This window comes from Lissotriton helveticus, chromosome 1_1, assembly GCF_964261635.1.
Source record: "Lissotriton helveticus chromosome 1_1, aLisHel1.1, whole genome shotgun sequence".
NCBI lineage: Eukaryota > Metazoa > Chordata > Amphibia > Caudata > Salamandridae > Lissotriton > Lissotriton helveticus.
This window is the reverse complement of record NC_136057.1, coordinates 1,436,159,409-1,436,185,577: the sequence shown is the minus strand read 5'-3', so window position 1 is coordinate 1,436,185,577 and position 26,169 is coordinate 1,436,159,409.

Genomic DNA, 26,169 nt, shown 5'->3' with positions numbered 1-26,169 from the left:
GTGTAGCAGCTGCAATCTGGTGAGAAACTGCACACTGTACATCAACCAGACCTACACAGCAATGGCTAGTGTTCTCCTCAGTGTTTTCCACAAGTGCATTTGCATATGCATTTTCAAGCCACTTTAGTGTTGCTGAAACACAGTCTTTTACAAAAGGTAACTCAGTGCTGCCATTGTGTTGCTTTATTATGCGTGACACTTCAGGCAGATAGCTACAATCCATTTCTTGTCCAATCTGTTGTTCTGCACTCATTATCTTTGAGACCACATTATGATCTGATTTCAGAGAAACTGGCAATCTATACCTGGGCATCAGTCTTTGCAATAACACATTTGCCACTAGGCAGTTGTCATTTCTCTCAAAAACAGTTCTGATACAACCCTGTTGTGCTGCCTCAAAAACATTTTCTTGAGCATCTTTTAATTCATCTGTGAAGATTCCATAGAATGTACATGCTAACAGAACACAATTTTGTGCAACTGAATTAGCATTTCTCTCTCCCATGACTACAGTGACTCCCAATTGAGCAGATATACTGCATGTTATGGTAAGGGCAATCAATTTCGAATTTTGGGCTGGGGTAATTACTAAAAGCCATGAAGCTTTGACAACATCATGTATAAGGAGCACAGCATGTGCTGCTTTTAATGTGTCACCTTTCAAACTTGGGCCATCTACAAAATGGACATTGTTGGGCTGACTCAGACGTTCATCTTTAAAATCTGAATTTGGCTTTATGCATATTTTCATGATATTTAGACACTCATTTTCAGTTTCATCATAATCCAATTCATTTGCTGACATTTCTGTGAAGTTAGGGTCAAAGGCCATTGGGCAATACATCACAGACCTTTGAAAACATTCATCTTTTTGAATAAGCAATGAGAGAGCGCAGCCCTCCCTCTCACTGCAAATTAGTGTATTTTCTTTCAAATAAACTTTCATTCCTAGTGCTGGGGCGCGCCATTTTTTCTCTTTCAACTCTAGGAATGCTTTTCTGCAGTTGTTGTCCAATGGAAGCGGATCAGACACACCTGAGTGTGTCAGCCTCAGTAAAGGCTTAGCCACTAGGGAACTGTTTATTAACCACTCTCTACAGCAGCTAACCATTCCCAAAAATGTTCTGACTTCTTTCTGAATTTGAGGTGGATTCATCTTGGAAATTATTTCCACCTTCTCTGGTGACACCTTTCTACCTCCCTTTCCAATTTTGTGTCCCAGGTATTCATCTTCTTTTTGACAGTACTCCTGACTATTCTCATGCAATGCCACTGTGACATGAGCTTGGCAAAAATAAATAAAAATAAGCCACTCTTCAGCACATGGAATGTGAAAAAATATTTTGGCTGGATTCGGTACCACAGGACAACATGGAAAAAATATGCTTTTAATCTCCTGCACTATTCTGTTCTTTTCATTTATTTTCTGTGAACCTGTGATCAGAAAGTTACACAAACTTCCAATCAATTCCATCAAAAATCCTTTTATTGGTAAAATTCCTGCAACTGATTCTGTTCCTGAATACATGTCATCTCGTTCAAATTTTAATAAGACATGTTCTGCACATTTTATTAATCTGGCATCCTTCTCTGTGAACTCTCTTATTTCTGTGTTTATTATTTTTTCCAAAGCAGAAGGTAATTTTTCAACTGTCTTTTCTGAAAATAATGCTACAGCTGTCTCTTGTTGGGCCATTTTAAAATGTACATCCTCATCAGGAATCTGAAAAATAACATTATCCGGTGTACAGTAATCTGTGCTGCTTAATTTGCAAAATAATTGTTTTCCTGCTAGGCCTGAGTCACAGACAACAGTTTTGCAATTTTCTTCAAATGGGTTTGTAATTTCTTTGTTTAAAACTCCTGCAACTAAATCTGGACTTTCCACTGCCTTCACAATGGACTTGGTAAATTCAGAATTGTGAGTGTTAAAACTCTCATTTGCAAACAAAGCAACCTGTTTGACTGGGTTCTTATTTTGTCTCTGGAAATAATTCACATTTGCTCTGGACACCTTATTTAAATACATTTTAGTATTTTACATATTTTGTGGGACCATTTGTGCTTGGAAAATTCCTGCCATAGGTACCTGTTTCTGAACTGACATTTGCATTTGCTTAACTGGCATAATTTGCACCTGCATTTCTCGATGTTTTTGTGCATCATGTTTAAATTTATATTTCTTCTTCCAATGCTCAAATCTGTTATAAAGATGGCAAAAGGACACATTTTCCAGCAGTACAACATCCATACCTGAATTTGCACTAACCAAAACACCTTTACTTCCATCTTGTGTTCTTTTAATCTGTACCCAATCAACATCCTTTGCTGGCACTCTGCCCTTCAGGAAAATAATCACTGCTATATTTTCCTCCATAACAACAGAAAATGATGGTGCATTCATGCTAACCCTTTTCATTTCACTTGGCCTTTCCACAACTTTAGATTCAAACCACAATTTAGTCTGCATGGCAATGTAAAAGAACATTTCCAAATTAATGCACAACTCTTTTAAAAAGTCATCAAATCCATCAACTTGTGGGTACCACAGCACAATTCTGTCTCTCAGTTGTGGGAATGTGTTCAGAAATGCTGCAAGTTCACTTTTATTCTGTGGCATATGAACATACATTTCTCCCACCTTTTCTCTCAATGAGTAAGCAAAAGCTTCTCCCTCATTCTGCTTATTATTATTTTTCTCAATTATATCTGGTGGCTTACTTTCCTTAGCCAGTTTCCTTGCTAGGTCTGGTGGTTTCTTTTTCTTCTCATGTTTTCTTGCCCACTTGTCTCCTAATTTCTCAAGCTCATTGCATTTAAAACCATATTTTATTTCTGCAATGTGCAAATGCATTCCTGAAGAATACATTTTCTCATTTGCTTCATCATCCATGTGTACCCTAAAACTTTTCTGAAATGGAAAACTTCCTGAAACATCAGTTTCATATTTTTGAGCCAAATCTATCAGTCCATTATGTGTAATTAATGCACATGTAGCTGTTTCCTTACTCAGGGAAATTAATTCTTTTTCCTGACACTGGTTCACATTTTCATTATTTAAACAGCAAGGACTGTTAATTTCTTCATGTTCAAATGCTCCATTTAAAATTCTAAGCTGTCTCTCTTTTTCAGGGCCTGTGTTAATATGTTCTCCCATGCTCTCTATCTTTTTAATCACTGCTGCTTCCTCTAAGCAGGTTTGAAAAATCCCATTTCAATTACATTCATTTTATCCTGGGCTGCAGATGTTGTAAATGCCATTTTTCCTTCACCTTTCAGTGCTTGAGGTAATTTCTGTTCAATCTGTGAATTCTGAGTTCCTGGCATAAACCCTGCCATAGTCACTCCTTCTGCAGCTCTTTGCACCTTTTCAGTAGGGACCATATTAATTGGGACAGTCATAATTTTTCTAGTCATTATCTGTGCATCTGCAGTTTGCAATTCTTGGACTGAATCAGTCATATTTGAAGCAGTAACACCTGGAGGTATCACTGTCAGTACTGAATCAACAGGTAATGGGTCAATATAAAATGTCTGCACAGTTCTCTCAGTCTGTATTTCTCTCTGTTCAACAGAAGCAGTAGCCCCTGTAGTATTTACTGGTTCATTATTTTCAGTATTTTTCATGGGAACCACATAAAGTGGTAGACACTCAGTTATCAATGCATCCATTATTTCATCCCCTGATTCATTATTTATTTGAAGCTCTTTATCATCACTAATTCTCTTCTCCTGCATCTGGTGCTTTACCTTTTTATCCTCACTTGCTTTCTCTCTTGCTGTCTTTTCCCACATGCTTAAGGCCTCAAATTGTGCAGATTTAGATGGCATCTTTATTTCACATAACACTTCCCTTAATTTGTCAATAATTTGCAATTCAAAAGTACCATCTTTTGGAAACCTCAAAGCACCCTCTTTTTCAGTAATCTTGCACCATTGGTGAACCCACATACATGTGTTTTGTCCCAAATTGGTAGACATAAAATGCACAGGTGTTCCTTCAGGAGCATCACCAATAAAAAACGAATTTTTCACTTTACCTCCTAACAGCTTCTTTAAACCTTCAAACAGTTTCATTTTTGCAATAGTTCAATGCAATTTCTTTTTTCCAAAGATGTCAATCTAAATTTCAGTCAGTTTTACTCCTACCACTGACCCTCCACAAAATCTTACTGCAATATTTTCTTAATCAATAACTCTGTTAGTAACAACATAAATACATTCGCTACTCTGTCTGTTGTGCTAAATAAAGGATAGATTTATATTCACTGCGAGTAACACATTCCGCTTACCCTTCACAAAGTAAGACTTTCCGTTTACTCTTCATACACTACAGGTAAATCCCTTCCGCTTACCTTTCACTCAAGCTCAGAAGAACCTGCTACTCCTTTGGACTTATCCTTCAGGATATAATATCTTAGTCCAAAGTTTCACCAGCGAACCCTTTTGCCGTCAATCAAGCTCAGAAGAACCTGCTACTCCTTTGGACTTATCCTTCAGGATATATCTAAGGCCAAAGTTTCACCAGCGAACCCTTTTGCTATCAATCAAGCTCAGAAGAACCTGCTACTCCTTTAGTGTGACCCTTTCTAGGTGATATCAGACCAAAGTTTCACCAGCGAACTCTTTGCTATTAATCACTCACACAGAAAATAGTCCCTAATTTAACACTGCCAGCCCTACCTAGCTTCTCAGTGTTATTCCAACAGGCGAGTAACCTCAGTGCAGTGTGGCTTCCATTTACCACCGGCTATTCCTTCCCGGGATTCCACAGGTGTGCATACCTGCGTGTTCCAGACAACATAGAACAAGGCACTAACTTAACATGAAGAGTTAAAACATGTAATCAATAACCAAAAAATGATGTCCTATGAAATTACCAATATAATCAATAACACCATCAATTCAAAATGAGCAAAATGTCACCAACAATAAAAAATCCTTACTATTTTCAACACTTCAAAAAATACATGCTAGCATATTAACAACATTTCACAACCCTATTGATACTCACACCACTTCTTGCATCACCTGCCAGTACTGCTTTGCCAGTCTTCAGGTTCTGAGCATTGGAGTCAGGAATCAGGACTTGGACATTTATCTAACTTGGGCAATTATTTTATTTCCCTCTTAAGGTCAATGATCCATTAGTTGAGTAGTTGATGGTGAAATCAATAATTACTAATCACCAAACTAATCAATAATGACCATCCTCTGATTACCAAAAACTGATGGAGAGCGGTAATTTCTTCTGGTAGTTTCTCAATGCAAAACCCTCATGCTACTTCTAATTTACCGCTCAAAAGGTGTTGGGCCCTTCACACCATGTATTACCTTCAGGAGATTTTAAATAAACATGAACAGTAAAAACTGCAATTATTATTCAAGCCAATAAAGAGAGTTGTTGATTATTTTAAAGGGTTTTATTTTCTAGTCAAAAAGTTACTTTTTCTCTGACCCTTTATTCATTAGTAAAATATCAATCAGGTTACAGAATTTGGAAAACAGGAAAAATATCAATAATACAGAACACATTACAGTCTGCATATAAGCATTACATGTAGTTATGAAAAATGTGGCGCAAAAGTCTTAAAGAGTTTCTAAGAAAAATAGTCTTGCAAAGCTAATCAGTACTTAAATAGTTTGCAAAAATATGCTATTAAGAGAAATAAATGCATACATCAAATACATCTTTTCAGGCCTAATTAATTAGTCAAAACATAAACTTAAAGTTTAGCATCTAATCCTATCCTGATCCACTGCACTCTCTGTCTGTGTCTAAAGAGGAAAGCAGCCCGCCCTTCACAGGCCTCAAAGGAATGTGGCATGAAGTGCCAAGATATGACGTGGAAGCAAGAAACCTCCCCCTGACACTCCTCGGACGCAAGCCCGCCCTTCAGCAATCTCCCGGGACGTTTCTCGTACCTAACCCATAGAAGCCAGCTGAGCTGAGAAAAAGAAGAAGTGCCAGCCCCCATCCAGAGAGGACAGTATTTATACCATAATTATTGGCAGAGTACACAAAGATGTAACATTTTTCAGTAAAACCTTTACATGATTGGTCAGTCATGATGCATGAGGTCACACTTCCCTGACTCATTCTAAAAACCTGACTTCACTAGTCTTAACAAAAGAAGCATACATGAATAACTACATTTATAAACATTTGCAACATTTACTAGGAAAAATGTTTCAATCTAATTCATCCTTCCTTCCTTCTCAGCGCAGTAGATGGACACTTTTAACTAACTGGTACATTGGCAGAATGACAAGAATGTGCAGTTCACGCTGTTCTTGTCATAAGGAAAGCTGCCACAGTCTGCGCATGCTCCCTTTCTCATTAAATTGCAAGTCATAGCCTTGATGGATTCACAGGCAGCCATGTTTTGTGTGGGCCCCAAAAATAAAACAAACACAAAGATAATATTAATTTCATGTAAATCAGCCCATTATGTTACCCTCCCTCATACTAATACCCCTTATAAATGTTTACCTAGCCAAGCTATTAGTGAAAAGCAGCTTTTCTATTATTTATGACAACATGCAAAATAAATGTGTAACATAGCATTTTCATGCTTTTAGTGTAACATTTAAAAGCACACACAGTTAATATAGCGCACACTGTTAATACAGCACACACAACAACATGCTTTAATGTTTTAGATAGCTTTTCATGCAAACAAGCATTTAGTCCCTTGTGTCGTGTTTGGTGCATTATTAATTGACACACATTATAAAAAGAGGTGTTATTAACTGAAAATGTTTATCAAAATATGCAACAAGTCAAAGTCTATTAAGACAGGAATAATAAATTTAGATTGGCAAGGGATGAGCTGGGAAGAGAGAAACACATTTAATGAATCTTCAAAGGTAAAAAGGCCACTTTTTCTCTACATTGCAAGAAAACACATGTTATTTAGCAAAAGCATTTTCAGACTGAAGTGAATAGGCCTCACTTTCATGTGCCATGTTTTTAACCTGCACCAAAATGTGCGTGGCAATTTAAATGCAGCCTGTCTGAAGTACAAAAAATAAAACAATGCATGACTGCAGATGAAATCTGCTCCATCACTAGAATAACAATGACAATGTAGGACCTATTCATTTAGTGATGCAAAAAGCATGGAAAATCAATTATGCAAGAGTATGACTTTATTAAAGCAAAGAAAGGAAAAAATAGAAGATGCAGAATAGATTTCTCAGCTCTATATTTACCTAGTATGGTGTGAAGACCAACCCTGGCCACGGGTCAATTAAGGACGGGAAGAAACCCCAAGGATCGGACAGTCGCCAGTAGGCCAGCAGGTGCAGAATGGACACCCCAGGACAGGACGGGAAAACCAAGTTAGGATCAAGACAGGACCACCAAGGTAAGACCAGCACCCGCAGTTCGGAAGCAACGCCTGCACTCCACCCTCTCTGCAGCTATCAATTAGAACCCCGGTTGGGTTATCGAATTCCCCGGTAAAGTGCTCCGCCAGCACTTAAGGTCAAAACCTCCGCTTGGGTCTCTGGAAATTACGGACAGAGTGCTCCGCAGCAGTCTGTATCAGTCACCTATTGAGTGCGTTGGGTCAGTGACAGGTCGGCTATTCGGACAAGTCGGACAACTTTTGCTAGCTAAACCTAGGCTAGTTATACTGTTTTGGGGTCAGTGTACCACCCCCCAAATGTTGCAAGTGTAAGAATCCCCAATTTTGATTGGTCCACAAGTAGGCCAGGTCAACACACCAACCACATTTCACTTCTACAAGACTTAATTAGCATATTCTGGGACCGCCTATTGAATTTGGGGTTCCCATGACATAAATCTTAACGTTACAATAGTGCATCTATGAATTATGATACATTTAGAACAGTTCAGCTTTTTCTGCTAGGCGAAGGTGCATCTTCCCAGGCTCATCTTGGCTGGGACCTTGGCTTGGCAGGGTTTCAATGCCACCGGCAGAAGACTGTCATGTGCAGAAAGGCTGTTCAATATGGAGTATTTTCATCCCGCATGCTCACAGATTTTCAATACATGTAAAGTAAGCGAAAACAATTTAGAACATAGGAAATAAATGATTACACTGTATACCAGGAATCCCTATATGACTCCCCTTATTTTATATTAACTATAGCATTATTATTAATGCGATACGAACAGAAAGCAGAAAGCGGCAAGACAAGCTTCGGCATGTGAGAACACAAAAGCGGCCATCTTAAGTCAAGTGTGCAAGCGCGAAAAGTTCCCACCAGAACTGCGAGTACATCACGTCACATGATTGTGACCGACGCATGCGCAGAAGAAATTCCCGCCAAGCAGCGGCCATTTTTAGAGGCAAGCTTTGTTAAGGTTAATAAACACATAGGCAAGCATCACTCGGATACCCAAAATGTCAGAATAAAAGGGAAATTAGTAAGACAAACAAGTTGATTTAGTTTGTTATGGTTATTCGAGGTTCACGAGTACAAGCAAGCCGCTTTACGTGCGAATTCTTGCTCCATCAATCCCCTCTTTGATGATATTTTATATCATCACAAACAAAATAGAACCAGATGCCAACTTTTCTCATATTTTGCCCAATTCGATTTCTTCAAACATTCTGTTCAAATTTTCTTTTGTTTCTTTATTAGGGTGAGCATTTTTTACCCTTTTATAAAGCTGATTATTCATTTCTTCTAATTCAAGTTCATCCACATTCCGTTTCAGCCCTCTCTGGTTCACAGTATACTTTTCTGGTGCTTTCGACATTTACAACAAACGAATATAGTGAATACTACTAAACCTATTCCTGCAATTGGCATTAGTACCTTAATCAGAAGACTTCTACCTAAATTAGCAAACCAATGACCTACGGCGGAAAGATCATCAGTAAGTCTCTTCCAGGCATTGTCAACCTCCAGTGGTTTGAGTTCTTTTGCCAAATTAGTAATGTTCCTTACATACCTTTGGATTTCCACACTTTTATCTGGTATGTAAGTGCAACAATGTTGCGCTTTCAACATTCTGCAGACTCTGCCCTTTTTTGCCAATAGAGTTTCAAGGGCAAGTCTGTTTTGTAAAACCATTGATCTGACCGCAACCACTTCGGTATTGACCATCAGGAAACCTCCAGCAGTGTCGGTAGATAACCGATCTACTACTGTTGACAATTTGAAAATTCTGTGTGTATTCAGAACCACTCCCACTGCAGGTATCAGTGCACTAAAAATATCTCCTACAATTTCACCAGCACTTTCTCTCTTAGTCCATACTAATTGGTTAGTTTCTTCAGTACTTCCAGTGATTTTTCCCACATGGTATATCTTTGGAAAGACAATACCAAAATAGCAACTCCTGTACCAATGGTTGGGCAATTTGAAGTAAGCCTTGTTCCCACAAATAAAATAAATTCCAGGAAACACAGGCTATGTCCCATCTTTGAAACCCCAACCTCCAATTACCTTGTAATTATGTTCGCACTCACTGGAACCAATGAAAATATTGTTATAATAACTAGTCATTTCCCTTTTAAGACAGAGCTTCCCCTTCTTTTCAAAATCCAAAAGCATTGCAGCATTAGCTCCACCATTTGAGGTGCTCCCTATACTCTCTGCCCATTTAGGAACCTTGTGGTTCTTGTCTTTGGCCTTCTTTTGGAAACTCTCTCTTCTCTTCTCTACCATGTCCAGAAATTCCTTTTCCTTTTCATGTAAAGAACAGGTCAGGTTATTTTTGTGTGCATCGTCTATATTAATTTTCCCTACAGTCAGAAAATAATCACTCATGTATTTTGCTACATCTCTAGTCGTATGTACAGGGTTCAGGTTTCTTCAAACAGGAAGTTCAGAAAATGTCACGTCAGAGTTTGAATAGTAATACTGTAAAGGTCCTCTTTTATAAAATAAGCTAGTTAGTATACTACAGGAAATTCCATAGGTTAAGGGCAGGTGATGATAAGTAACACCTTCAGCTACAGAAGTAGGTAGCTTCATACAGACATAACAGTCGTCTATTTCCATAGTTTCTACATAATGCAATAACAGGTTTGCGAAAACATTTAAATGCGTCTTGTTCTTAATTTTGTTAAAGTGTAATTCTTCCTCATCTGGTGCTTCTATGTCTATTTGTCTCCGTTTCAGGCTAAGTGGTTTGTCCAATGTGTCTACTCTTCGTGGTGTCTTTCTAGTGTGTGATTCTACAGTGTCGTCAGGTAAATAATTATTTGGGTACAGACTTGGGTTCTTGCTCATCATAGAAGGAAGTGTTATTGTTAGTCCTATCCAGAGGATCAGTACTATGGCTACACTACATAAACATATTTGGCAGCATGTTTTACAACAACCTCGTCTCGGTCTCCCGCTCTCAGAAGAATCAGACATTTTTATCTCAAAAGAAGTTACAACCCCTCTTTGTAAATTTACACAGCTTGCTTACTCGAGTAACTTTTCAGGTTTCGTTTGCTTCTTCACAGATCAGTTCAGCAATTACTTCTTCGTCACTTTCATCACTTTCGTCACTTATTTCCAAATTCTCAAACTCCTCCAATACGTAATATGTCCACTCAGGACTCGCGTACTTGTTATTCAGTTTCTTTAAGCGAGCACTTCTTCTCTTTACCTTGGTGTGGACTGGGTCAGTTTGACTCGACACCTCATTTATTTGTTCAGGCTCCTCGTTTATCGTCTTCAAACGTAGTCTCAGCCTTTTCACAAATCGAGGTACTGAATCACCCTTTCGGAGTCTTTTGAATGGCACTGTCTCTTGGCTTTTGTCCAATATTCTTTTATTTTCGTTTAGTTGTGGCACATTGGAGTCTTGTTCGTCTTCAACAGTTTTCCCTACCTGACTAGGTCCAGGTCTTTCTTCTGTTTCTTCTGCCTGGTCCCTAAATTGGCTTTGTTCAGGTATCTGTTGAGTCTGACTTTGATCTGTTTCAATCTCTTCTTCCTGAACACAATTGTCTAATCCTGTCTGTTCCTGTTCACGCTCTTCGAACTCTTGATTTTCTTCTGCATGAACTTCCGCCCTAATTTCTATCTGTCCCTGTTCTGGTGCAGGTGTTCTGGGTAGAATGTCAATTACCTGCTCTTCCCCTATCTGGTCTTTCTCAGAGTCAGATCTTACATGGATTTCGATGATCTGAGTAGCTTCTTCTTCACCTGTCTCGTCCTCACTATCCCACTGTCTGTCTAGCTGGGTTTGGCTTCTGGTTCGGATTGGGTCAATTGTCAGGTCGACGAGTGGAACCCAATCGTCTTGACTGGAGCTCGGTAGTCCCCCTTCAGCTACGTCAGGACCAATGGCTTGGGATCCTTCAGCTGGGCAACCTTCAGCTTCAGTTAGGTCTGGTTCAGTCACTCTCTTCGTGTAGCTGGCATGAATCCAGCGAGGTACTCCTGCACACTTTACAGTTGTGGTGGTTACCAGGATCACTTGTCGTGGCTTTCCCCACCTCGGCTCAAGGCAACTCTTCCGGGTGTGCTTCTTTATTACGACCCAATCACCAGGATTCAGGTTATGTGTTGGAGTCGTTGCCCAGGCGACGTCTTCTCCCCCAACCTGGTGAGAGATAGAACGTACTTGGTCAGCCAGCTCCTTACAATACTCCAGCACCAAATCATTAGATATGCTTATTATTTTATATCTTGGCACCCATGCTTGCCGCATTGCTCTTCCCATCAGGATTTCATGTGGACTCAAGCCCGTGTTCCGATCTGGAATACTTCTGAGTCCCATCAGCACAAGAGGCAGAGTATCTGGCCATTCCAGTTGAGTGTATTCACATATCTTTCCCAATCTTGACTTGATTGTGCCATTTATCTGTTCTACCACTACAGAAGCCTCTGGACGATATGCACAGTGCAGATGTTGCGTGATTTTGAATGCTTCACAGATTTGTTTTATTATTTCGTTCTGGAAATGACTCCCTCTATCAGATTCAATTAAGACCCGGAAGCCGTAATGAGGTATAAGCTCTCTAAGTAATAGTTTTGCTACTGTGATACTGTCATTTCTACGTGTAGGAAAAGCTTCTACCCATTTTGAAAACAGGCAGACAATGACAAGCAGGTATCTCATACCTCGACAAGGAGGCAACTGAATGAAGTCAAGTTGCAGTCTAATGAAGGGGCCTTCTGCCTTTCCAATTTCCCCTGGTAACACTATGGTCTTTTTTCCAGGGTTAAATTGCTGGCAAGTCAAACACCTCTGGCAGAGTGCCTCTGCTACTCTTCTGAAATTCAAATTGAACCATGTTCGGCGGAACATGCGAATCATCGCATCTCTGCCCACATGTGTATGTCCATGTATCAGCCTAGCCATAGGAGCAAGCATACAGTCTGGCAACACAGGCAACCCATCAAGGTAAACAATGACACCATCTTCATCTCTCCGGCGGCACCCAAAGTTTCTCCATCTCTGTTTCTCCTGTGGCTCTGCTGCTTCCTGTAAGTCTCTCACCTCTTCCCATGTATTCACTCCCTCTAGCATCAAAAGTTGGCAGCTGCTTCCAGTTCCCCCAACCCTTATATTGATTGAGATTTTGTATTTTTCACAATGTTTAGCTAACTGGTCAGCATAACAATTACCGGCTGTCTCATCGTCATTGCCAGATGTGTGAGCAGCACACTTGACCACAGCCAATTCTTTTGGTAACTGGATGGCTTCCAGTAAATCCTGCACATATTTTCCATTTCGGATAGGGGTACCTGAAGAAGTCAGGAACTCCCTCTGTAGCCACAATTGGCCAAAGTCATGCACAACCCCATAACCGTACTGGCTGTCAGTATACACGGTTATTTTCAAATTTCTCCCAAATTTACAAGCTTTTGTCAATGCAATTAATTCGGCTATTTGTGCAGACTTAACTCCATACAAATAAGATGCTTCCACTGGACGATCCAGAGTGCACACCGAGTAGGCAGCACTTAAGCCACAGTCCTCGTGTCTCATGCATGAGCCGTCTACAAACAGCTCATAATCTCCATGGTTCAAAGGGTGCTCTTTAATGTCTGGGCGTGGTTTTGTACTGAATTCAGTTAAGTCAATGCAATCATGTGCAAATTCTTCCCTCACTTCTTCTGCGAATGAGCTAGGTAGTAAGGTTGCAGGATTTAAAATGTTACATCTTTCGATGGTTACATTTCCTGCACCTACAAGGATTCTCTCGTACTTAGTCAACCGACTAGGTGTGAGATACTGGGTTTTCGTTCTTGTCAGTAGTTCAAGTTCAAGTTCAGAGATTTATATAGCGCACTACTCACCCAGAGGGTCTCAAGGCGCTTGGGGAGGGGGGTGCTTTTACTTATCGAATATCCAAGTTTTTAGTTGCTTTCTGAAGGAGAGGTGGTTCTGATTAAGGCGGAGGTGGGTGGGGAGAGAATTCCAGGTCTTGGCCGCTAAGTAGGAGAAGAATCTGCCACCCATGGTGGATCTATGGATGCGCGGAATTGCTGCGAGGGCTTGATTGGACGATCGTAGTTGGCGGGTGGGGGTGTAGAAGGACAGTCGCGTGTTGAGGCATTCGGGTCCTAGGTCGTAGAGGGCTTTGTGTGCGTGGGTGAGGAGACGAAACGTTATTCTCTTGTTGACGGGGAGCCAGTGGAGGTCTTTCAGGTGACCGGAAATGTGAGCTTGACGAGGGATATCCAGTATGAGTCTGGCTGAGGCGTTTTGGATGCGTTGGAGTTTTTTCTGTAGTTTGGCTGCAGATCCGGCGTATAGGGTGTTTCCGTAGTCCAGTCGGCTTGTGACCAGTGCGTGGGAGACCGTCTTTCTTGTTTCGGTGGGGATCCAACGGAAGACTTTTTTGAGCAGGCGTAGGATGTTGAAGCAGGATGATGAGACGGCGTTGGCTTGTCTGGTCATCGAGAGGGAGGAGTCCAGGATGAAGCCCAGGTTACGTGCGTGATCCGTAGGAGTGGGTGCGGTTCCCAGGGCCAGTGGCCACCAAGAGTCGTCCCAGGCAGAGGGGGATGAACCTAAGATGAGGACTTCCGTTTTGTCCGAGTTCAGTTTTAGACGGCTGTTCTTCATCCACTCGGCTACTTCTTTCATTCCTTCGTGTAAGTTGGTTTTGGCGGTGTTTGGGTCTTTGGTGAGAGAGAGGATCAGCTGGGGGTCGTCTGCGTAGGAGATGATGTTGAGGTTGTGTTGGCGCGCGATGGATGCGAGGGGGCTCATGTATACGTTGAAGAGGGTGGGACTGAGTGATGATCCTTGTGGTACGCCGCAGATGACTTCGGTGGCCTCTGATCTGAAAGGGGGAAGGCGGACTCTCTGGGTTCTTCCAGCGAGGAACGAGATGATCCAGTCCAATGCTTTTCCTTGTATTCCGCTGTTGCTGAGGCGTTGTATGAGGGTGCTATGACAGTCTGTGTCGAAGGCTGCGGAGAGGTCACGTAGGATGAGGGCGGCTGTTTCTCCGTTGTCCAGTAGAGTGCGAATGTCGTCTGTTGCTGCGATGAGGGCGGTTTCGGTGCTGTGTTTGGCTCGGAAGCCTGACTGTGAGGGGTCGAGGGATTTGTTGGATTCAAGGAAGGCGGCGAGCTGACTGTTGACGGCTTTCTCAATGACTTTGGCAGGGAATGGGAGGAGCGAGATGGGGCGGTAGTTCTTGAGTTCAGTGGGGTCTGCTGTGGGTTTCTTCAGAAGGGCGCTGAGTTCGGCATGTTTTCAGCTTTCCGGGAAGGTGGCGGAGTTGAGGGAACAGTTGATGGCATCGCGGAGATGGGGTGCGATGATCGAGTCTGCTTTGTTGAAAATGTGGTGGGGACATGGGTCGGTTGGCGATCCTGAGTGGATGGAGTTCATCAGGCGGATGGTGTCTTCGGTGGTGATTGGGTTCCAGGCGTATAGGTTGTTGGAGTGCGGTTTTGGTTCGGGGTGGGTGAAGAGGGTTGGTCTTCGGACTGGTTTTTGAAGCTGTTATGTATGTCGGCGATTTTGTTGTGGAAGAATGCGGATAGAGAGTCGCAGAGGTCTTGGGAGGGAGTGATGTCGTTGGTGCCGGCGGTTGGGTTGGTGAATTCTTTGACGATGTTGAATAGTTCCTTGCTGTTTTGGGCGTTGTTGTCGAGTCGATCCTTGAATGCTGATTTCTTGGTGGATCGGATGAGTTGGTGGTGTTTGCGGGTGGCTCTCTTGAAGGAGGCCAGGTTGTCAGTGGTTGGGTTTTTTCTCCAGGTTTTCTCGAGGGTACGACAGAGCTTCTTGGAATTCTTAAGGTCGTCGTTGAACCAGGGGGCTTTCTTGCTACCCTGCTTGATTTGGTGGTTTTTCAGGGGTGCTAGTTCGTTGGCGCAGTGGGTGATCCATTGTGTGATGTTGGTGGCTGCTTGGTTTGGGTCCGATGATTTGGCAGGAGGATTTTGGTGAAGCGATGTGAGGAGCTGGTCGGTGGTAATTTTGTTCCAGTTTCTTCGGGGAATAGGTTGTGGGGGGTTGTGGGTCGTGGTCTTTTTGTAGTTGAAGTGAACGCAGCTGTGGTCCGTCCAATGGAGAGCTGTGGTGTGGTCGAAGGAGATGTGCTTGCTGGAGGTGAAGATAGGGTCGAGCGTGTGTCCGGCAAGGTGGGTGGGGGTGTCGACAAGTTGTTTGAGTCCGAGATTGGTCAGGTTGTGCAGAAGGTTGGTGGTATTGCTGTCGTTTTTCTTTTCCAGGTGAAAGTTGAGGTCTCCCAGTAGGATGTAGTTCTCGGAGGGGAGGGCATGTGGGCTGAGGAAGTCAGTGATGTCTTCGCTGAATTGTGTACGGGGTCCTGGTGGTCTGTAGATGAGGGTGCCTCTGAGTGTGGTCTTGGGGTCAGTGTGGATCTGGAAGTGAAGGTGTTCGGCGGTAGCGAGGATATCGTCGGAGTTGTTCGTGATGAGGATGGTGTTTTAATGGACGATGGCAATGCCTCCTCCTGTTTGGTTGGTGCGGTCCTTTCGGATGATCTTGTAGCCGTCTGGGATGGCTATGGCGATGTCGGGCGCTGATGAGGCGTTCATCCATGTTTCTGTAAGGAAGGCGACGTCCGGAGATGTGGTGTCGAGAAGGTTCCAGAGTTCAATGGCGTGTCTGTGGATCGAGCGGGTGTTGAGCAGGATGCACTTCAGGTGGTTGTTGTCGGGCCTCTGTTTGGGCTTTGTGGATTTGGTGCGGGTCGTGATGCAGTCGAACTTGCAGGAGTGGCAGGTGAAGGGTCCATGGGTGTGTCCTGGGGTGGCTGCGTAGCAGTTTGGGAGTCGGCCAGGGTTAAGGGCTGATAGGGTTGTGGTGTCGTATGTTATGCGGGTGGAGTAGGAATTGCGGGGACCAGGGGGTCTGGCGATGGGCGCGGTCCAGACGCGGACGGGCGTAGATGGTCTTACCTTTGGCGCGCCTTCGGCGCGCATAGGGCGAGTCCGCTGCGCGTGAACGCTGCGCGCAAAGGCATCTGTCATAAGTGGATAGTGGAGGGGGGAGGGGCGAGGGAGGAGTAGCTGGGAGGCGGGAGCGGGGTGGAGAGGACGGGCTCCGAGTCACAACAACAACAAAATGGCTGCAAAAGCGAAACCGGAACAGGTTGGGGCACAGATAGGAGTTACGCTGTGGGCAGAGACACAGGCACAATCAGGCGGTATGAATTAATATCAATCATTCAATGCGAGGGCAACGCTATAAACTGGCTACACACTCTAGAGGTAAAGCGGCTAATTAACACAATGGTAAATGTAACTAGAGAGGCAATGCGATTTAAATGCAGCAAAGCAATGCGAGCAGCACAATGGCAGATGTAAATAAAGAGGCAATGCGAGCAACGCAGGCACCAGATCGATTTAAATTCAGCAAAGCAGAGCGAGCAGTACAACGATACCCAGGAGAGACCAGGGGCCGTGGGGAGCGACCGCTTCCGATGGAATCAGGACGGTCACAGCGCTTCACAGGACGGAGCGAGCCTTGGCAGTCAGAGGGAGGGAGGAGCAGCTGGGAGGCGGGAGCGGGGTGGAGAGGACGGGCTCCGAGTCACAACAACAACAAAATGGCTGCAAAAGCGAAACCGGAACAGGCTGGGGCACAGACAGGAGCCACGCTGTGGGCAGAGGCACAGGCACAATCAGGCGGTATGAACCAATATCAATCATTCAATGCGAGCGCAACGCCACAAACTGGCTACACACTCCAGAGGCAAAGCGGCCAATCAACACAATGGGAAATGTAACTAGAGAGGCAATGCGATTCAAATGCAGCAAAGCAATGCGAGCAGCACAACGGCAGATGTAAATAAAGAGGCAATGCGAGCAACGCAGGCACCAGATCAATTCAAATTCAGCAAAGCAGAGCGAGCAGTACAACGATACCCAGGAGAGACCAGGGGCTGTGGGGAGCGACCGCTTCCGATGGAATCAGGACGGTCACAGCGCTTCACAGGACGGAGCGAGCCTTGGCAGTCAGAGGGAGGGAGGAACAGCTGGGAGGCGAGAGCGGGGTGGAGAGGACGGGCTCCGAGTCACAACAACAACAAAATGGCTGCAAAAGCGAAACCGGAACAGGTTGGGGCACAGATAGGAGCCACGCTGTGGGCAGAGGCACAGGCACAATCAGGCGGCATGAACCAATATCAATCATTCAATGCGAGCGCAATGCTACAAACTGGCTACACACTCTAGAGGCAAAGCGGCCAATCAACACAATGGCAAATGCAACTAGAGAGGCAATGCGATTTAAATGCAGCAAAGCAATGTGAGCAGCACAATGGCAGATGTAAACAAAGAGGCAATGCGAGCAACGCAGGCACCAGATCGATTCTCATTCAGCAAAGCAGAGCGAGCAGCACAACGATACCCAGGAGAGACCAGGGGCCGTGGGGAGCGACCGCTTCTGATGGAATCAGGACGGTAAAATCACAACCGAATGCGGAACATACACAGTTACTGGATGTCCCATCACAATGGACTCACTCTGTTCAAGACTCATGCAGGTTGCAGCTACAGCTTTCAAACACCCAGGTAATCCAGCTGCTACTTGGTCCAATGTGGAAGAAAAATATGCCACTGGACGTCGAGTCATACCATGAATTTGGGTCAGGACTGAAAGTGCACAATTGTCCCGTGTGTCACAGAACAGTGCAAAATCCTTTGAATAATCAGGCATTCCTAATGCAGGAGCAGTACAGAGACAATCTCGTAATTTGGTAAAAGCTGACATGCTTTCGTCATCCCACTGGGTCACTTGCTCCTTTCCTGGTCATTTTTATCAATGGTTTTGCTAGGACTGCAAATCCCACAATCCATTACCTGCAGTAACCTACAACTCCAAGGAACATTCTGATTTCCTTCTGAGTGTTTGGCAATTCCATGTTTCAAATTATCCTGATTCTTTCTGAGGTGACTTTCCTGATACCTCTCTCTATCTGGTGCCCCAGATACTTCACTGATGTAGTACAGAATTTCAGCTTTTCTGTGGACACTTTATGCCCTCTGTCACCTAATTGGTTCAGTAAGGCAATGGTGTCAGTCACGCAGTCTTTTCGGCTCCTAGACGCCACCAACAGGTCATCTATGTACTGCACCAGAACTGAGTTTCCTGGGCAAAATTAGGGTCTCAAGGCACTTTTTCAGAATCTGATTAAAGATTGAGGGGCTTTCTGTATACCCCTGAGGGACGCGATTCCAGATGATCATGTGACTGTCGAATTCAAATGAGAATAGAAATTTGCTGTCTGGATGCAATGGAATTGAAAAGAATGCATGACATAAGTCAATGACGGTAAACCATCCTGCATTCCATGGAATTTGGTATAAAATCACTGCAGGGTTTGGCACAACAGGACAACAGGGAACCACAATTTTGTTAACCCTTCGCAGGTCCTGTACTACCCTGTACTTACCGCTAGGTTTCTTGATTCCGATTATGGGTGAATTGCATGGACTGCTCATCACTTCTTGTATGATTTTGGCTTCTAACAATCTTTTAATTTCAATGGCAACTCCTGCTTTTACTTCTGCACTCATCTTGTACTGTTTAATGTTTGGGTACACTGCATTCTCCTTTATGGTTATTTTAATCGGGTCTACCTTTGCCATTAATCCTACATCCTTTCCAGTAAAATCCCATACCTCTGGTTTTAATGTTTCTTGGATTTCTTCAGGTAAATCTGCTATGGTCAGCTTTTTAATTTCAGAATCGGATCTTGCTAACATTAGTTTGTAAATTCCATCTTCGTCTGGGGTCTGAATTTCCACGCCATTTGGTGTGCAAAAGATGGTGCAATTCATTTTGCACAACAAATCCCTCCCTAACAGGTTTACGGGACTGGAGTCGCAAACGACAAATCTGTGCATTTCTTTAAAATTTCCAATCTTAATTTCCATAGGTTTTGTGACTGGGGTACTAATTAGCTGATTAGAGACACCAACTACCTGGATTGCTTCTCCCGAGAGGGGTAGGTTTGGAACTTCTGCTGTTCTCACAGTAGAACGAGTGGCACCAGTGTCCAACAGAAAGGTGACGTCATTTCCTTCAACCTTTCCTTCCATGTATGGCCCTGTCTGGTCCACCGGCAAGGAGGTGCCAAGTACACACTCCTCGTCCTCCCCCCTCACGCACCGTCAGTAGGTATCATCACAGAGAAATGTGTCGTTTAACAGGAATTGTGGAACAGCTGCATTTCTGTCCTCCCTTCCTTCCCACACTTCAGTGTCTTCCCTCTGCTGTGCTTTGCCTTTATAATTCTGTCTAGGTGCACGAGGCAACTGATTCTGCTGTACCTGTTGCTGGGTCTTTCGTGGTCTCTCATTCTGCGCCTGTGGATTTAAATCATTGATTTGGATATTACCATTCTGGGCATATGGACACTCATCTCTCCAATGACCTATCTGGCCGCATCCGTGACAGGGAAATTTCTTTTTTGCTTCTTCTCTGCTCATTCTTACTCTGGGTTCCCCCCCCCCCCCCGAACTTTGATTTTGGGTATTACTATTCATGTTACTCAACTGTTTTTCTTGTTGTTCTGCTAATTTTACTTGTGCCCACATGACTTTTTCCTTTAAGGCCTTTCGTTTGTCAGCCATCTCATCTTCACAGTATTTGGCATACCTTAAAACCTCATCAATTTTCTTAGACTGCCAACAGATTTTATTGTCTTTGATCCATTGGCAAATTTCAGGTCTTAAACCTGTTACAAACCTGTAAATGAAATGAGTCATGTCCTTCATCTCAATGTTATCTAGGCCACTGTACGTTTTAAACACCTGTAACAATCGTTCATAATAAGAATGCACAGTCTCATCTCTCTCCTGGGTAGTTCTATCTATTCTGGTCCAATCAGTTTCTTTCGCAGGTACCTTCCCTTTCAGGTGCAGCATTACTTGATGGTATTTTTTCATTACCTCATCGGAAGGAGCTCCTGTAATAGGGTCCCTCGGGAATTCCTCACTAGGCCAACCAATAGCAATTTCACATTCTGTCCACAAATCTACGGGAACTACGATATCGAAAAACCCATCCAGATCTTTCCACAAGCATTTTTGTACCTTCACAAACCTTTCTACCTGCCTGTACCAATCCACAGGTTTCTCTCGTAATTTTGGGAAATCATTGGTAAAGGACACAATATCCTGTCGGGACCATGGAACATGTACATACTTTCCACCTGGCACTTCTCGCATAGGATATAATTTTTCTGCCTTGTCTGCTTCTTTTAGGACATACTCTGAAGCCATCTGTTTTGATCTAATTTCCTCCTTTTTCTTTGCCCATCTGGCTTTCCATTTTTCTAATTCTCCCCATTTTTGCAACAGGTTCACTAATTCTTTGATCTGTACCTTTTTCCCTGACACATTCATATTTTCCAGATCTTTGTCTGAGAACTCTGCTCTGTAGGGTTTTTGCAATGATTTAGATTTCCCAATATCTATTCCCATACTAGCCGCGGTATCCATTAATTTCTCATGGAACACTCTGGTATTACGGGTGATACTCTTGCAGATAAACAGCAACTCTTCCTCGGAAAAGGTATTTAGTCTGTTCAACCCCACATTTCCAGCCATCAGTTCTTCCAATTCTATTCTTAATTTGTAAATATCTAATGGTTTCGACGGGGGATTTGGTTTCTCTAATTCTCGACTCCATCTCTCGATTTCTTCAGGAGTCACTACAGTGGCACTTCTAGTACCAGAAGCTGACTCAATCTGCACGTCTCCTGAACTGAAAGGAGTGTTTTTCTTTCTTGAACCCCTTTCTGGTTCCCTTATCGGTAAGTCCATCAAGGAAATCACAGACTCACATTCACTTGCTTGGCCATCTACAATTAGGGATTCTTTTCTCGGCTGCACTACAGCTGGGGTAATAATTGGAGTCTTTGGACACCCCTGTTTATCCCCATACAAAGGAACAACTGGTCCAATAGTCACTGGGATTGTCAAGGCTTCAGGACTTGTATTTAGTTGGGAAATTTTCTGAATTAATTCTGTTCTCTGTTTAATTAGTGCCTCTCGCTCTCTCTCCTGCAGTACTCTTTCCAGGGTTGTTTCATGTACTATTTGCGGAGTCAGGGTTGGGGCAGTTGGATGCGTCCTACTAGGTCCCTCACCATAATTAGGTTTCAGGAATGGATTCCCTGTGATTAAAGGTCTCGGTTCCTCCTGATACGGAGGTATTTGACAGCCGTCTCTTACACTTACTGGTCTTGATCCCTCCTGGTAAGGGGGTCTTAGGCAAGCATCCCCTACACTTGAGGATCTGGGTCCTTCATTATAAGGAGGTGGATTCTTCATTAACAAGTCCTCCAAATAATCGTCATCGGATTCCCCACTGGTCACCCAATGTTTGGTCTTTTCTGTCTTTTTCCCTCCCATGGGTTCTTCTAGTGCCATCATAGGGTAAAGTCCTTCTACTAACATATTCTGTCTCCATTGTTTCATTCTTTTCTCTCGGGTTTCTTGGTTTACTTTAGGATACCATTTGGTTAACCCTTTGTCCATTCTAGGTTTGTCTCGCTCAAAAGCCTCTATCTCCCATTCTTCTAAGGCTTCGTACTGTGTCAATCTGGGTCTGGGATGCAAATCATTCATTTGGGTTCTCAAATTGAATAGAATCCTGCTATTAAACGTACCATCTAACGGAAATGCCAAAATTCCGTCATTCTTCGTGTATTCCACCCAATTTTCCAACCATACACAAGAGTGGTACCCTTTATCAAATATCATGAAAGATGCGGGAGTATTAGGTGGTGGGATGACAACTCCTTCTCTAGTTTTGATAGGCTTGTCTCTTTTGAAATAATTTTTCACTTTGCTTACTGTTAAAAAGATACCAGACTAGTAGCTGGGTAACTTCTTCTTTATTTACGACCTCCACAGTGCCACCCAGATAACAGAACCATCTGTGCATCTCTCTCCTCAAGCTCACCCTGCTCACTCTGAACATTCTAAAGCAGCCTCCAGAGTAAGGTCATTTTCCTCTTTTCTCCGTACATAACGCTTTTACGACCTTTCCACTGATCTTTTCCAAACCCTAGATATCTTGGATCTGGTCTAGTCTCCGGAGTGTACGAATGCCACATATACTTTTCCCACTAGCGACCTTGTTTACAAACTCACTCCCAATCCAGATACGTCTTTTATTCCTCAACAACCAATAAACAGGGAGGAGCTTAGCGCGCACCCAAGATGGTCGCGTGAGCTTAGAGCTCCCGGACCTTTTCCACCTCCACCGATTATCCTGTACCCTATCCTGACTTAGAGGACGGGTTCTTATTGGCGCGGCCCTGCTGATCGTCTCTCCGTTTTCAGACTTCGATTTGGACCCCGGGAGCCGGAGATATGGACTTTTGAACATTTCCGGCCTGCTCCATGGTACTGCCCCGGGCTTGGTTTCGCTGCCAGCCGGACAGTAATTGAACAACAACGGATCTTGCGATTCTCCCTTGCCCGGTCTTCTACTTTCAGTTTAGTTTCTCGTGCTTAGGCCCCCTTGACTTTGCCTCGACCGCCCTGGTTTATTGCTCTCCACCTAACCAAGAAACACCGTCTGGCGTTCCAGCCGTTCACCACTCCTTGCCGGGTGGTAGGTCCTCATCTTATTCTCCAAATTGCTGCGGGCGCATCGAGTGTAGCCATTTTCACTAGGTCTCAGAATACCCTCCGGGGAGCACGACCTAAAATGGCCACCAAGCCTGAGGGAGAAAAACGCAAGACCAAACCGGCGCTACGAGGGGGTCCCGTGCAGTCTAATGTTATGGACAGATATACCCTCGCTAAGGGCTCTCCGGGCGGATCGACTAAACCCCAGGCCAATGTTGGAGAAGACTCCCTGATGGGTGAAGATCTATCGTTGAAAGACGTCATGGGCGCCATTGCCGGGATGAAGGCCACACTGGGTCAACAGTATGAAGCCCTGACCCACAAGTTGGACACGGTTGCAATCGATGTTACCCTGATCAGAGCTGATCTTGCGAAGACCAATGAGAAGGTCAAATCCCTCGATCTAAAGACATCTAGTCTTGTTACTGACGTCTCCGACTTACAGGCAGAGGTCGGTAACCTGCGATCCGCCCGTGACTACCTCTCCCGTCGCTTGGATGATTTTGAGGGCCGTGCTCGACGGAACAACGTCCGTCTGGTTGGGGTCCCGGAGACGTTGGAGGCATCACCGGCGGACCTGCTGGTGGAGGACTTAGTCTTGAATCATCTAGCGCCCAAGGGCCTCAGCAAGTTTTTTGCAGTAGAACGTGCACATAGGATCCCGGGTGGCCCGCCTAAGCTGGAAGCCGCTCCGCGTCCCATCATTGCCCGGATCTTTAACTTTCGGGACAGGGATGCGATCTTGCAACCTTCCCGCCTATCTGGTCCTACGGCTTATGAAAACACCGCAGTTAGTTTCTACCCGGACTTCACCCAGCAGGTTCAGAAACAGAGGCTTGGATTCCAGGGGGTGAAAAAGAGACTGAGGAACAGAGATATGAAATATGCTATGCTTTTCCCGGCCCGGCTACGTGTGGTTTACAATGACCGAACATTTTTCTTTGATCATCCTGGAGCGGCAAGTGACTGGCTGGACACGCTGCCCCTGGGACGAGATCTATCTGATCTTTCGGGACACTCCGGTGGAGCAGAGGGTGGCCCGGTGGAGCAGGAATAGGGGGCGAAATTGGCTCCCTGACCAACGTATTGACTTTCAGCAGTGGTTTGAGGATATGCCACTATTGTTTGCAACATGGTGTCTGATTGGGGTGTGGGTGGGGGTTGGGTGAGTCTTCCTCCTCTGGGGTTCTTTTCGTAGATTAGTTGTATGTTGGGGCGACAGGCACACTGCAAGTTGGGGTGGCTTTTGAGTCTTACGCAGGGGTGCGGGGTGGGATGTATGAGGTTTCTTGGGGGGTTGGGGGGGCAGTTTACGTTTCTTTGTTGTTATCAAGGCATAGTATCGATGATCTTCTGTTTTACAGTGTCGCGTCTGGTGAGGGGAGGGATGGGGGTGGCCTCTGGGATGGGGGGTAGGGGACTAAGGTTACTGTGTTGGAACGTTAATGGGTTGGGAGATAGGATCAAGCGGGGTATAGTTTTGCAGCTGCTGCAACGTTTGTCCCCTGATGTGGCTTTGCTCCAGGAGACGCACTTGCTTGGCAATACGTGCCTTGCAATGAATAGGCGTGGCTATCGTCTCATTGCGCACTCAGGTTTTACTTCTGGCTCCAGGGGGGTGGGCATTCTGATTCGAAACTCCCTCCCTCTTGCTGTTGATGATATTATCCTGGATGATAGGGGACGATACGCCGCCATTGTGGGGCGCTGGGAAGGGAGGGTTATCACCCTGCTCTCCGTCTACGTACCCCCGGTCTCCAGACTACTACCTATGCCGGCCTGGGAAGGGTGATCTTGGGATTCCCCGAGGGTTTGCTTGTGGTGGGTGGGGATTTCAACTCTGTATTGTCTGGGATGTGTGATCGTTACCCTCCCCGGGTACTCGCAAAGTCTCATTCCTGGTTGGGGGACTTCCTGGAGGCTCTGGGGCTTACTGACTGCTGGCGCCTGTTTCACCCTGGGAACTTGCAATATACCTTCCACTCTGGGGCCCACGGCAGTCTTTCGAGACTGGATTACGTGTTGATGCCCTCCTCCCAGGCCTCCTCCATAAGGGAGGTGAAACATCTTGCTAGGGGTATCTCGGATCATTCCCCACTATGGTTGGTCGTGGACGCGCATGTGGGGTCGGAGGGTAGAGTGGCCCCGATAAACCCGTGGTATCTCCGTGATCCCAAGGTCAGAACGGAACTGATTAAAATGATTGACCAATACTTTGCTGAGAATGTGGGTTCTGTGTCCTCCTCTGTCTCGTTGTGGGGAGCATACAAAACTGTTATTCGGGGCCAGGCCCTTTCCTTGATCGGCAATGTTAAGAGATGTAGGCGGGAGGAGGTTGTCCGTCTTGAACATGAAATCACTGTTCTTGAGGGGGAGTTGGAGTCCGAGGTAACCCCGGAGAGGCTGCACCTTTTGGGTCTGAAACAACTTGACTATAGAGCGTTGGTGACTGACGCGGCGAAAGAGATGAGCAGGGAACAGCAGGGACGTTTGTATGATGTGGGAGTTAAGGTGGGTAAATTGCTTGCTTGGCTGGATAGGAGGGAATGTGCGAGTCGGGTTGTCCCCGTGATTGTTGATTTGAATGACGTGCGTATCACTGACCCTGCTGGTATTGTGGAATGTTTCGCTGATTATTTTCGGGAAGTGTACTCCCCTGTGTCCGATAGACCTGAACATGACTCCCACTTGCTTCTGCGCGATATCTCGCTGCCATGCTTGTCCGACCCTGAAAGGGATCTCCTGGAGGCTCCGCCTACGGTTGAGGAGATCGCGACTGCCATACGCTCGGTCCGCTCGGGGAAGGCCTCGGGCCCTAATGGGCTCCCCATTGAGCTTTACAAGCTCCGTCCGGATGTGTTAGCACCGTATCTACGATCGATGTTTTTAGAATCACTGGGGACGGGCTCTCTCCCTCCTGACCAAAGATTGGCTTCCATAGTGGTTATTCATAAGGACGGTAAGCCACGTGACGGCTGCGACTCCTTCAGGCCCATATCTCTGATTAACGCTGAACCGAAGATCCTGGCCAAAGTGCTTGCCAATCGTTTGGTCTCGGTCATAGGCGATCTGGTTCACCCGGACCAATCCGGATTTATACCACATCGCTACACGGCATTGAACCTCCGGCGCCTGCATGGCGTCCTTGCGCGGGCGGAG